The sequence below is a fragment of the Littorina saxatilis genome, linkage group LG3 (genome assembly GCF_037325665.1).
Source record: "Littorina saxatilis isolate snail1 linkage group LG3, US_GU_Lsax_2.0, whole genome shotgun sequence".
NCBI lineage: Eukaryota > Metazoa > Mollusca > Gastropoda > Littorinimorpha > Littorinidae > Littorina > Littorina saxatilis.
Window position 1 is genome coordinate 16,915,032 of NC_090247.1, and position 11,732 is coordinate 16,926,763.

Here is an 11,732-nt window from a genome sequence, read left to right on the forward strand (position 1 = left end):
TATTCAAACTTTATAGGATTATTCTTTACATCAAATTATTTACATCTGTATTGTGTTGTGAATAGCAATTTCTTCCTGTCCATCTGATGCCTCATATAATATTCAGAACTGCGAAAGTGACTCGATCGAGCGTTTGCTCTTCTTGTTATCAACTCTCATGAGCAAAACAACAACCTTCCTCATACGCAAAGCAACATCTTCAAAAATAGAAGAAAACAACAACAAACAAACAAGACGTCATCGTGTGTTATCACACACACACACACACACACACACACACACACACACACACACACACACACACACACACACATAAACGCACACACACGCGCACATGAGACACTGCCCACATACATTTGATTTTTTTTAAAAAAGACACACACGCACACACGCACACGGTCATGTCGGCAAATTTGGTGATTCTGTATTTTCAAGGAAATAGGTTCAAATACTCTTGTCTGAGAAATATCATCCATGTTGGATATTTCAACTCACATGCATTTTAGTTGTTGAAATAATTATCGAATCGTTCATACTATTTCTAGCCAACTTGCACAATACCCCGCTTTAATAGCTCTTCTGTGCGAAAGATAAGGAAGGTTAACTTCCTTGCGGTCTTAATTTTTTGCTCTCAAGAGTTATCGTTCCTTCAATACGCCACAGTCACTGATCTAAAACAATGGCTACCGAACAGCAGAATGTTCGTGCGATTGCAAGTACCAAAGTTGCAATATTACATCAAAGAAAGAAAAACACAAAATTCAGGATACAAGAAACCGAAACTGATAAAGTTATTGAACAGACAACGGAGTACCGGGATGGCACGTAATTTTGACGTCACAGAGAATTCCACAGCCATCGCTTCACAAGCGCTGGTGTTCTCTGGCTTGTGTAGCCTAAAACAATAAGATTACACAAAATCGATCACCTTTCCTATGTGTACAGACCATGCTTAGGTACTTTGAACGAACTTTAGGATTATTCTTGCGGCTATTATTGCCTCAGCCCACTGCTGCACAGTGCAAATTCACCATTTTCAAGGCAAAGTGTCTGCACTGAAACGCAATCTCTCACAGAGCTATCAAACCATGCCCACATTTTACAGCAGATCTCGCAAGGCCACGCAAGATAACGCAGATTTTTCGCGTGACATCGCGGCGCTAGCCGATAGGGCAAGTCGCCTATTGAGAACAAGATAATAATCCTGGGAAAAAAGATGAAAAATAAATAAAAATAGAAGATAAAAAATGCAGCAAGATTATCTATTCCGCGTATGCTCTCAGCATTAGCTCAAGGGGATTTGTGTGCGATAAGCCGGATCAGATATAGGCAACGGGAGGCAACTCCGTAAATAAGAGAGAACAACGGACGAAGGGGGGCAGTTCCGTACATAACAGTTTAAACACGGTCACGGGATCAAGCGAAACTCCCATCTTGAACACTGCGGCCAGTACAATGACAGACCAAGGACGGGTAAAGGGAGGCAACTGCTTTTTTGAAGACTGCGCACAACGACATTCAAAGGGAAGCAACTGCTGAATAGAAGCCAGCAATCACTTGCAACGGGAGCACAACTCCGTGAAGGACAGTTAGTGAACGACACGTGTTCCTTCGTGTTTCCCGACAGCATTGTTTGTGTGTGTGTGTGTGTGTGTGTGTGCGTGCGGGCGTGAGTGCGTGCGTGCGTGCGTGCGTGTGTGTGTGTGTGTGTGTGTGTGCGTGCGGGCGTGAGTGCGTGCGTGCGTGCGTGCGTGTGTGCGTGCGTGCATGCGTGCGTGTGTGTGTTTGGAAATGATAACACTTTAATTTCAATGCAATGTTGTAACATGGTGTTTTGCTATAATGCAAATGTCTTCTACCCGGCGCTTCATGCGGACTGGCATTGTGTCATAATCCTGTTCTGCGATACTCGTGCACCAAGGTGCTTAGAGAAGATAAACTAATCTATCCTTCCTACATTTGTGTGTGTTTTAATATCCTATCAGGCGATGTTGCCCTTAAGCCTACCCATAGACATTCAAAACTCTCCCCGCTTTATCTGTCTCCCTGTCAAGATACTAGACAAAAACAATATTCAGTGCTAAATCTAAAAATCCCTCTTTCCCATGTTAGTGTTTGTTTGAATATCCTTCTGGGCAGAAGTCACTTGTGTTCTGGGCAATTTAAAAAAAAATACCCATAGAAATTCAAAACATCTCCCCGCTCTGCGTGTCTTCTAATCTACGCAGCAAGAAGAAAACGACTTTGTTTGCACGCAAATCGATGCAGCTTTGCCTGCAGCAAACACAACAGCCCAGAAAATTCTAAAACTAAAAGATATCTCCTTTCAATGTCTGTGTGTGTTTTGATATCCTACTATGCAATTATAAGAGACATAACACATAGAAGTTCAAAATTCGCCCCGCATTACGTGTTTCCCAATCAAAGCAGCAATAAATACAATACTTTGTTTTCCCACGAATCAATACAGTTTTGCCTGCAGCAAACACAATAGTCCAGCAAATCTGCAGCATAATCCACAGCAGGCTAACCGTTGTTAGCACAAACACCGGATATTCCTGGCATAGCCACCATGGACTACCAAAGATTCCCGTTTCACAACAGAGTATACATTCATAACTGACCGAGCGAGTGCAATCATTTTCGCATTACCAGTTAATGTCGGATGTCCCGAACAGTCTTAGATGCTAACACATTTTTGTTCGGGTGCAATATTTCACTGCAAAAAATAAAAAAACTTTTCGAAGTCCTGAATGTTGTAACAGAAACTGTTATAAAACTTGACACATTCACCTATAGCTGGCTTTAACTTCCGAGAGATTTCATTATGACGTTGCTGAATCTGAGTGTTCTGCTTTTAGGTAAGTGAGTTTTGGCTTGAAGTATAGTGATACTACTGTTGTTTATTATACCGTATGCATGCCGTTAACCGGCGATGTTTATGAAGCATTGAGTAGAGTAGAGTAGAGTAGAGTAGAGTAGAGTTGTATATATATACTTTAACGATATGTTGAATATTGCTTTTTAACATGGGCATAAAATACATCATGTAAAAATAAACGTCAATCAAATGAAAGAATAACGTTGTCAAAACTGTTTCTTAAAAATACCGTTTAACAAAAATGTTTTACTCTAAAAAAAAAAACAAGTCGCGTAAGGCGAAAATACAACATTTAGTCAAGTAGCTGTCGAACTCACAGAATGAAACTGAACGCAATGCCATTTTTCAGCAAGACCGTATACTCGTAGCATCGTCAGTCCACCGCTCATGGCAAAGGCAGTGAAATTGACAAGAAGAGCGGGGTAGTAGTTGCGATTGTAACCTTTGTTAAAATAAACTTATGTTTAAACCAGTAGTTGCGCTAAGAAGGATAGCACGCTTTTCTGTACCTCTCTTTGTTTTAACTTTCTGAGCGTGTTTTTAATCCAAACATATCATATCTATATATTTTTGGAATCAGGAACCGACAAGGAATAAGATGAAAGTGTTTTTAAATTGATTTCGACAATTTAATTTTGATAATATTTTTTATATATTTAATTTTCAGAGCTAATTTTTAATCCAAATATAACATATTTATATGTTTTTGGAATCAGAAAATGATGGAGAATAAGATGAAGGTAAATTTGGATCGTTTTATAAATTTTTATTTTTTTTTTACAATTTTCAGATTTTTAATGACCAAAGTCATTAATTAATTTTTAAGCCACCAAGCTGAAATGCAATACCGAAGTCCGGGCTTCGTCGAAGATTACTTGACCAAAATTTCAACCAATTTGGTTGAAAAATGAGGGCGTGACAGTGCCGCCTCAACTTTCACGAAAAGCCGGATATGACGTCATCAAAGACATTTATCAGAAAAATGAAAAAAACGTTCGGGGATTTCATACCCAGGAACTCTCATGTCAAATTTCATAAAGATCGGTCCAGTAGTTTAGTCTGAATCGCTCTACACACACACACAGACAGACACACACACACACACACACACACACACACAAACACACACACACACACACACGCACATACACCACGACCCTCGTCTCGATTCCCCCCTCTACGTTAAAACAGTTAGTGAAAACTTGACTAAATGTAAAAACGATTTTTCTCTTAAACAGAAATAACAAGTCGCGTAAGGCGAAAATACAATATTTAGTCAAGTAGCTGTCGAACTCACAGAATGAAACTGAACGCAATGCAACGCAGCAAGACCGTATACTCGTGGTCCACCGCTCACGGCATAGGCAGTGAAATTGACAAGAAGAGCGGGGTAGTGGTTACGCTATGCTGCATAGCACGCTTTTCTGTACCTCTCTTCGTTTTAACTTTCTGAGCGTGTTTTTAATCCAAACATATCATATCTATATATTTTTGGAATCAGGAACCGACAAGGAATAAGATGAAAGTGTTTTTAAATTGATTTCGAAAAAAAAAAATTTGATAATAATTTTTATATATTTAATTTTCAGAGCTTGTTTTTAATCCGAATATAACATATTTATATGTTTTTGGAATCAGCAAATGATGGAGAATAAGATAAACGTAAATTTGGATCGTTTTATAAATTTTTATTTTTTTTTACAATTTTCAGATTTTTAATGACCAAAGTCATTAATTAATTTTTAAGCCACCAAGCTGAAATGCAATACCGAACCCCGGGCTTCGTCGAAGAGTACTTGACCAAAATTTGAACCAATTTGGTTGAAAAATGAGGGCGTGACAGTGCCGCCTCAACTTTCACGAAAAGCCGGATATGACGTCATCAAAGACATTTATCAAAAAAATGAAAAAAACGTATGGGGATTTCATACCCAGGAACTCTCATGTCAAATTTCATAAAGATCGGTCCAGTAGTTTAGTCTGAATCGCTCTACACACACACAGACACACAGACACACACACACACGCACATACACCACGACCCTCGTTTCGATTCCCCCTCGATGTTAAAATATTTAGTCAAAACTTGACTAAATATAAAAACATGGGCAAATGAGAAAACAAACTGATAGAACAAAGAACAAAACAAAACAAACAAGTCGCGTAAGGCGAAAATACAACATTTAGTCAAGTAGCTGTCGAACTCACAGAATGAAACTGAACGCAACGCAACGCAGCAAGACCGTATACTCGTAGCATCGTCACTCCACCGCCCGTGGCAAAGGCAGTGCCCGTGGAATTGACAAGAAGAGCGGGGTATTCGTTGCGCTGAGAAGGATAGCACGCTTTTCTGTACCTCTCTTCGTTTTAACTTTCTGAGCGTGTTTTTAATCCAAACATATCATATCTATATGTTTTTGGAATCAGGAACCGACAAGGAATAAGATGAAAGTGTTTTTAAATTGATTTCGAAAAAAAAAATGTGATAATAATTTTTATATATTTAATTTTCAGAGCTTGTTTTTAATCCGAATATAACATATTTATATGTTTTTGGAATCAGCAAATGATGGAGAATAAGATAAACGTAAATTTGGATCGTTTTATAAATTCTTATTTTTTTTACAATTTTCAGATTTTTAATGACCAAAGTCATTAATTAATTTTTAAGCCACCAAGCTGAAATGCAATACCGAAGTCCGGGCTTTGTCGAAGATTACTTGACCAAAATTTCAACCAATTTGGTTGAAAAATGAGGGCGTGACAGTGCCGCCTCAACTTTCACGAAAAGCCGGATATGACGTCATCAAAGACATTTATCAAAAAAATGAAAAAAACGTTCGGGGATTTCATACCCAGGAACTCTCATGTCAAATTTCATAAAGATCGGTCCAGTAGTTTAGTCTGAATCGCTCTACACACACACACAGACAGACACACACACACACACACACACACACACGCACATACACCACGACCCTCGTCTCGATTCCCCCCTCGATGTTAAAACATTTAGTCAAAACTTGACTAAATATAAAAACATGAATTTTGTTTACCTTTGTGTTTATTTCCCTAGAAATTATACACGTTTCAAATACGTTTTATTTCATTTGTGTTAATTACAGTATCAGTGTTAGCCTTGTCAACGGTCTCCAAAACAACACCATTAATTGAAACACAAAATGCAACATCCTTGCCGCCTAAGAAGAACAAAGAGCCAACGACCATGTCCGCAAAGCACACTTCACATGTATCTCCCCCTACCTCAATCACATCCAGTCAGAGTGAACAGTTGTTGAGGGAGGTAACTTCAGAACCTTCAGAAGCTTCTCGCCGTCGACCAAGAAGAATGTCCATTGAAGTGCAACTTCACTTAGAACATGGTGAGGTAGACCTAAATACTATTCATCCGCTCGACGACGAAAGCGTCCGTCTGTCCACATCAGACAGCGTCAGTCAGACTCAAACAACGACGATTCTTGAACCTTTCTCCTCCGAAGACTCTACAGCGACTGCCTCACAATCTCAGAGTATTAAGAAAAGCAAAACAAAGCCAGTTTCTGAGTCAAACTTTACTACAGACAACACGAACTCTGTCTCACCATCTCGAGATATTTCCATGACCCAAGCAACCACGACAGTAGCGGCACAAGTTTCAAATTATAAGTATGTCATTGAAATGAAGAACATTACTATACAGCTTTTGTGTTCAGCAAACGAGTGGTCGTGCAGAGGGCACTGCTACGGAGACAATGAAAACGCATCTGCTTCTGACAAAACTCTGAAATGTAGATGTGATGCGATTTGCATTTCCTTTGGTGACTGTTGCCCGGACTATTTCTTGTTGTGTAGGAATGTAACGAATGAAACGGCGTTTCAAGACAACAGCTTAGATCAGAACACATCACAGACAGAAAGAACTGCCAAGCACTTTCACAGCCAGATTGAAGGCTTTAGTAACAGTAGTTCTGCCAAGATCTTAGTTCTCGACTTGCTGCAACTGTATGGTTCGTGTGCAGACGTCAGCTCAGAACACGGCTACCTTGTTGTCTCGAACTGTCCCAACGACTCTGATCCGGAGTCGGCAGACGTTTGTGCAAATCCTCCGTCTGCTTTCATGGAACTTGTCTCGTACAACCAATACACTGAACTTGCTTTCAGAAACGTGCACTGTGCAGCTTGCTTCTCTGTACTTGAAGAGGATCTGATCCCTTGGGAAGTGACGGCAGACTGCGTGGAGATTGTAGACAAGGAGAAAACGCTTGGAAATCTGGAACAAGGAAAATGTAAATATTATCACAACTTCACGTCTGGAACTCCCCCGTATTCGTTGATGAGGCCGTGTACACGCGCATGGCCAACAGAAAAACACGAAGTTGAAGAGCTTGAGAAGAGTGAGCTGTGTTCTAGAGAGGACAGGTCTCTCTGCACGTCCTACCAGTTCCCTGTGCGTGTGAACAGTACTCTGAGGGTGCGGAACCCTCACTGCTATCTCTGCGTTTTGGGCGAATCTACCGAAAGTTTCAGCGACACGTGTAGCAGCTTTGGCAGTGTAGGCCCTCCTTTAGTTGTTATTGGACCAGGAATCGGAGCGTTGTTTGATCTTGGTAAGACATACGTAAAGAAGGAAGCAGTTCTTTTCAACCTAGACGGTGAACCTGTCACTCTCGATGACTTTTCTTGCGCTACGAATGAAGTGTTTGATCTTCAGTTCATCAAGTGCAGGCCACTGATTTGTCCTGCTCTACATTACGCGTTGCTGGGAGAATGCGTCAGGAACTCATCCGTAATAGTTGCAGCAGAAACACAACCGTTACCGCAAGGTACACAGTCCATCTTTGTAATGTTTCCACGGGCAACACCTTACCCAATCCTGGATTACACCCTGAACATACGCCAACACAAGGTACCCGAGTTTTCTGAAATAGGAGAATTTGCTTTTGTATGCAGCAACTATTCCTACAATGACCAGCCAATGAACACTCAGACCACCGTATCCGCTAACACTAAATGCATACACTGCGACAATACATCCGTTCTGGATTTTATAGATGACGCTGCAACAGGGATACAACTGACCATCAGCAATTCGTCTGATCTTCATCAAGCTCTAACCCTCATCGGTGAGCACTTTGGTTCAGTTTGGGAAGTGTCTAATATGTGTTCCGAAGGATCGAACGTTTCTGTTGAGGACCTGTGCAATACGACAGCAGTGTTGGTGTATGAACATGTCACGAACACAACCATAGGTAACACGTTGTACGCTGAGGTTTCTGTGGAGAACACAACAGTTCTCTACCCACTGGAGAATATTTTCTTTGACGTTTTGATGACAGCAGAGACCGGTTTCTTGCTGACAAAGATTGTAGTCTGCGATACATTTCAGCCAGCAACGACGTTGCATTGCCCCGTGATTTCCTTTAGCATCGAGGAAGTCGACCTGGTTGAGGAATCTTACATCAAAATTCGGAAAACTGGTGAAATGTACGCTCCAAATGAATACGAAATGTCAGACCACTTTGCCTACATCTGCAACAGGCTTGGCAGGCTGGGAGACTTCTGGGTCTACCTCAGACAGTTTGACTTTGACCAGACTCAGGCATACGTGTCTGCAGCGTGTTCTGCAGTGTCAGTCCTGTGTCTCGCGATGCTGTTGATGTCTCACTGTCTCCTCCCTGAAATGAGAAACACGGCTGGCAAGATGACAGCTGGTTTAGCCGCGTTCATTCTCACGGGACAGCTTCTACTTTTCGCCAACTTTAACAACCAGACTGTGTGCCAAGCTGTGGCTGTTCTAACACACTGGGTCTGGCTGTCAACGTTTGGCTGGATGTCTTCGATCTCCATCGACCTAGCCATGACCTTCTACTCCGTGTTCAAAGCCAGAAACTCACGGAGCAGGTCTTCTTTCTGGAAGTTCTCTGTCCTGTCGCTAGGACTGCCTCTGTGTGTTGTCGCTGTGTGTCTGGCAGTGGATCTGACTCACCCAGGTGGACGAAGTGTGGGCTACGGGGAAAAGGTTTGCTTTTGGATTGGCGAGTCTGAAGCACTGGTGTACGGATTCTATGTCCCCGTGGGTTGCTCTCTGCTTGTCAACATGGTCTGCTTCTCCCTGACACTGTACGGTATTGAGAGCACGAAACGGTCCGCTTCAACACTCAAGGTGAGTGACGCAATTATATTTTTTTCAAAGTATGATCGTTCTGCTGAGGAGGACAGGATTGCGTATTTTGCAGAAATAGAGACAGCCATGTATAAACGCCGAGTTTTGAAGGAGGACGAAGAGGAAGAGTTTGGCGGGGTTGGGCAGAAGAAGATGAGCCGGCATTGCTGTGAACATATTTGACCTGCAAAACAATTGTTATTTGAGTTCTCTGCTTGATGAATATTGGCAATGGATCTAACGTTTGATTACATAATTTCTTCATTTGAGACATCCTCATTACGGCTAGTAGAACGGGGGGATAATTAGACGTTAGGGGGGAGGGGGGGGGGGAGAAAGGATGGCTTTTTTGTTTTTTTCTCAAAGAGCTATTTGCGCTGTGCCAAAAGAAACGATTTCTGGAAAGGGAAACAGAAAAAAAGAATGTTAGAAAAAAGAGCGCCAACAAAGTTCGACAGTATATGGGCTGGCTGGCTTAGATGCTTATTTTGAATAAGAATGTGCAAATGTCTCATAGCGATACGTTAGTTGCTGTACAAATCTTATATTTTTGGATTCAGAATTTGCTTGAGAAAACAATGGAATCATTAAAAATCAGTTTAAAAAAAGAAAAGATTTCAATGAGCAAACTAATTAACTCATTTTTAAGCTTCCGGAATGTATGTTTGATGGTGTTTGCTTTTAATTAAGCGTTGTTGACTATGAATGTAGATGTAAATGCTTGTATAACTGTGTTTTAATTTTAAATGTGTCAAGCGCAAAGAGCATAATTGTAAAGTCATGATGTTGCGCTATATAAATGCTCATTTATTATTATTATTATTATTATAAATACAATTCCATAGTCAGGACTGAGTCAAAGATTTCAATCAGTTTGGTTGAAAAACGAGGTCGTGACAGTGCCGCCTCAACTTTCATCCAAAGCCGGATATGACGTCATCAAATAAAGTTATCGAAAATATTTTTTGGGGGATCAACTTGGTAGAATGTGTATGTAAAATGTCATGAAGATCGGTCCAGTAATTGTCTCCCTAAATTGTTCTAAACATCCCCAAACATACACCACCACGCTCGTCTCGATTCCTGGTCAATATAAAAACATTTAGTCAAAATTTGACTTAATGTAAAAAAACAAACGTCTTTTGCAGCAACGTCGGCAGGACAGAGGGCGCTGCATCATCTATGTCAAGGTCAGCGTCACCATGGGCTTCACCTGGACTCTGGGTTTCGTTGCCGCGGTAACTGGTCACGTGGTCGCCGTGTATGCCTTCATCATCTTCAACGGCTTGCAGGGGGCCTGTCTGTTCGTCTGCTACACGCTCAGCGCCAGGAATGTGGGCCGTCTTCGGGCGAGGCTTCTCGGGGCAACGTCGTCTGTACCCAGCACTAGCGGAGACAGAGCGAGTGGCGATCGGTCGCGAGTGTCGGGGAGCGGGGCTGTTAATTCGAAGTCAGGGTGTACTCAAATTTGAGGGATTTGCTTTCAGAAAGAAAAGGTTCAGGGTAGCTAGGAACAGACGATACGCTGCAGTAGCATTTTAAAATGTTTTTAGTTATGATTATTTTAGTTTATTTTGAATCTCTCGTTTGTACTATTAATGAATAGTATGCAGCAAATGCGCAGTAGCGGTGATTGGTCGCAAAATTATTAACGCGACAAAGGAGTGAAACACAATTTGATGTTTTTATTATGAAAAAATAGAATGTCAGAATAATTCAATTTTCTGTTAACCAGGTATGAGTTACCTCCCCTCCGACAGAAATGTCTAACTAAAGTCTTGATCACCAAATCCCTCGCCAAACACAAAGCGGATAAGGATACGATGTCATTGTTTTCATTTCATTTCATTTTCATTACTTTATTGTCCCATTGCTGAAAATTCGGGTCGCTCCCTCCCAGTGGAAAGCTAGCAGCAACAGAGTCGCGCTACCCGGCCAGGTGTATGCGTGTTTAGGTGTAATCAGCCACCTGCACTTATGGCAGAATGACCAAGGTCTTTTACGTGCCATTGTGGTGGGACATGGCTTCCGTCTCTGGGTCTGCACATAAAGTTGACCCGTGTCCGTCTCGGCCCGAATTCGAACCTGCGACCTTTCGATCACAAGTCCAGTGCTCTACCAACTGAGCTACCGGGCCCCCTGCGAGGTTACCTTCATGGCTATTGGGGCTGCTTTCTCTCTTGGTAAAGCGAGCTGCCATTCAGTACGGCGCTTCCCATTTCTTTTTCTTGTTCCTGCATGCGTGTACATCAACTCAACTCAACTCAAATTTTATTGGCTTCAATTTCCACATAGAAGAATTTGTCTTGCGCTTGGGATTAAGACATAGGCAGAAAGTAAGAGTATAACATATAAAAACAGCATTCATATCACATTTCATGTATCACACACAGTAATCACTAGTATAGGCCTAGGCCTACAAATATCACATTTGTCCCTGTATCATACATGCAAATAAATAGTATCACATTTTCCACGTATCACACACAATATATACATTACATAACATACAGCAAGTTTCCATCTCCCGCCCCCCCCCCCCTCCCACACATACATATCCTCGCACGTGCGTCGACTCCATACAAATGACATCATCAGTCCATTAACTAAAATGCACAATGACTAGTAGAGGGTACATGATACTCAATACGTGCTCAACTAGACCTGCTAACTAAAATAATAACAGAA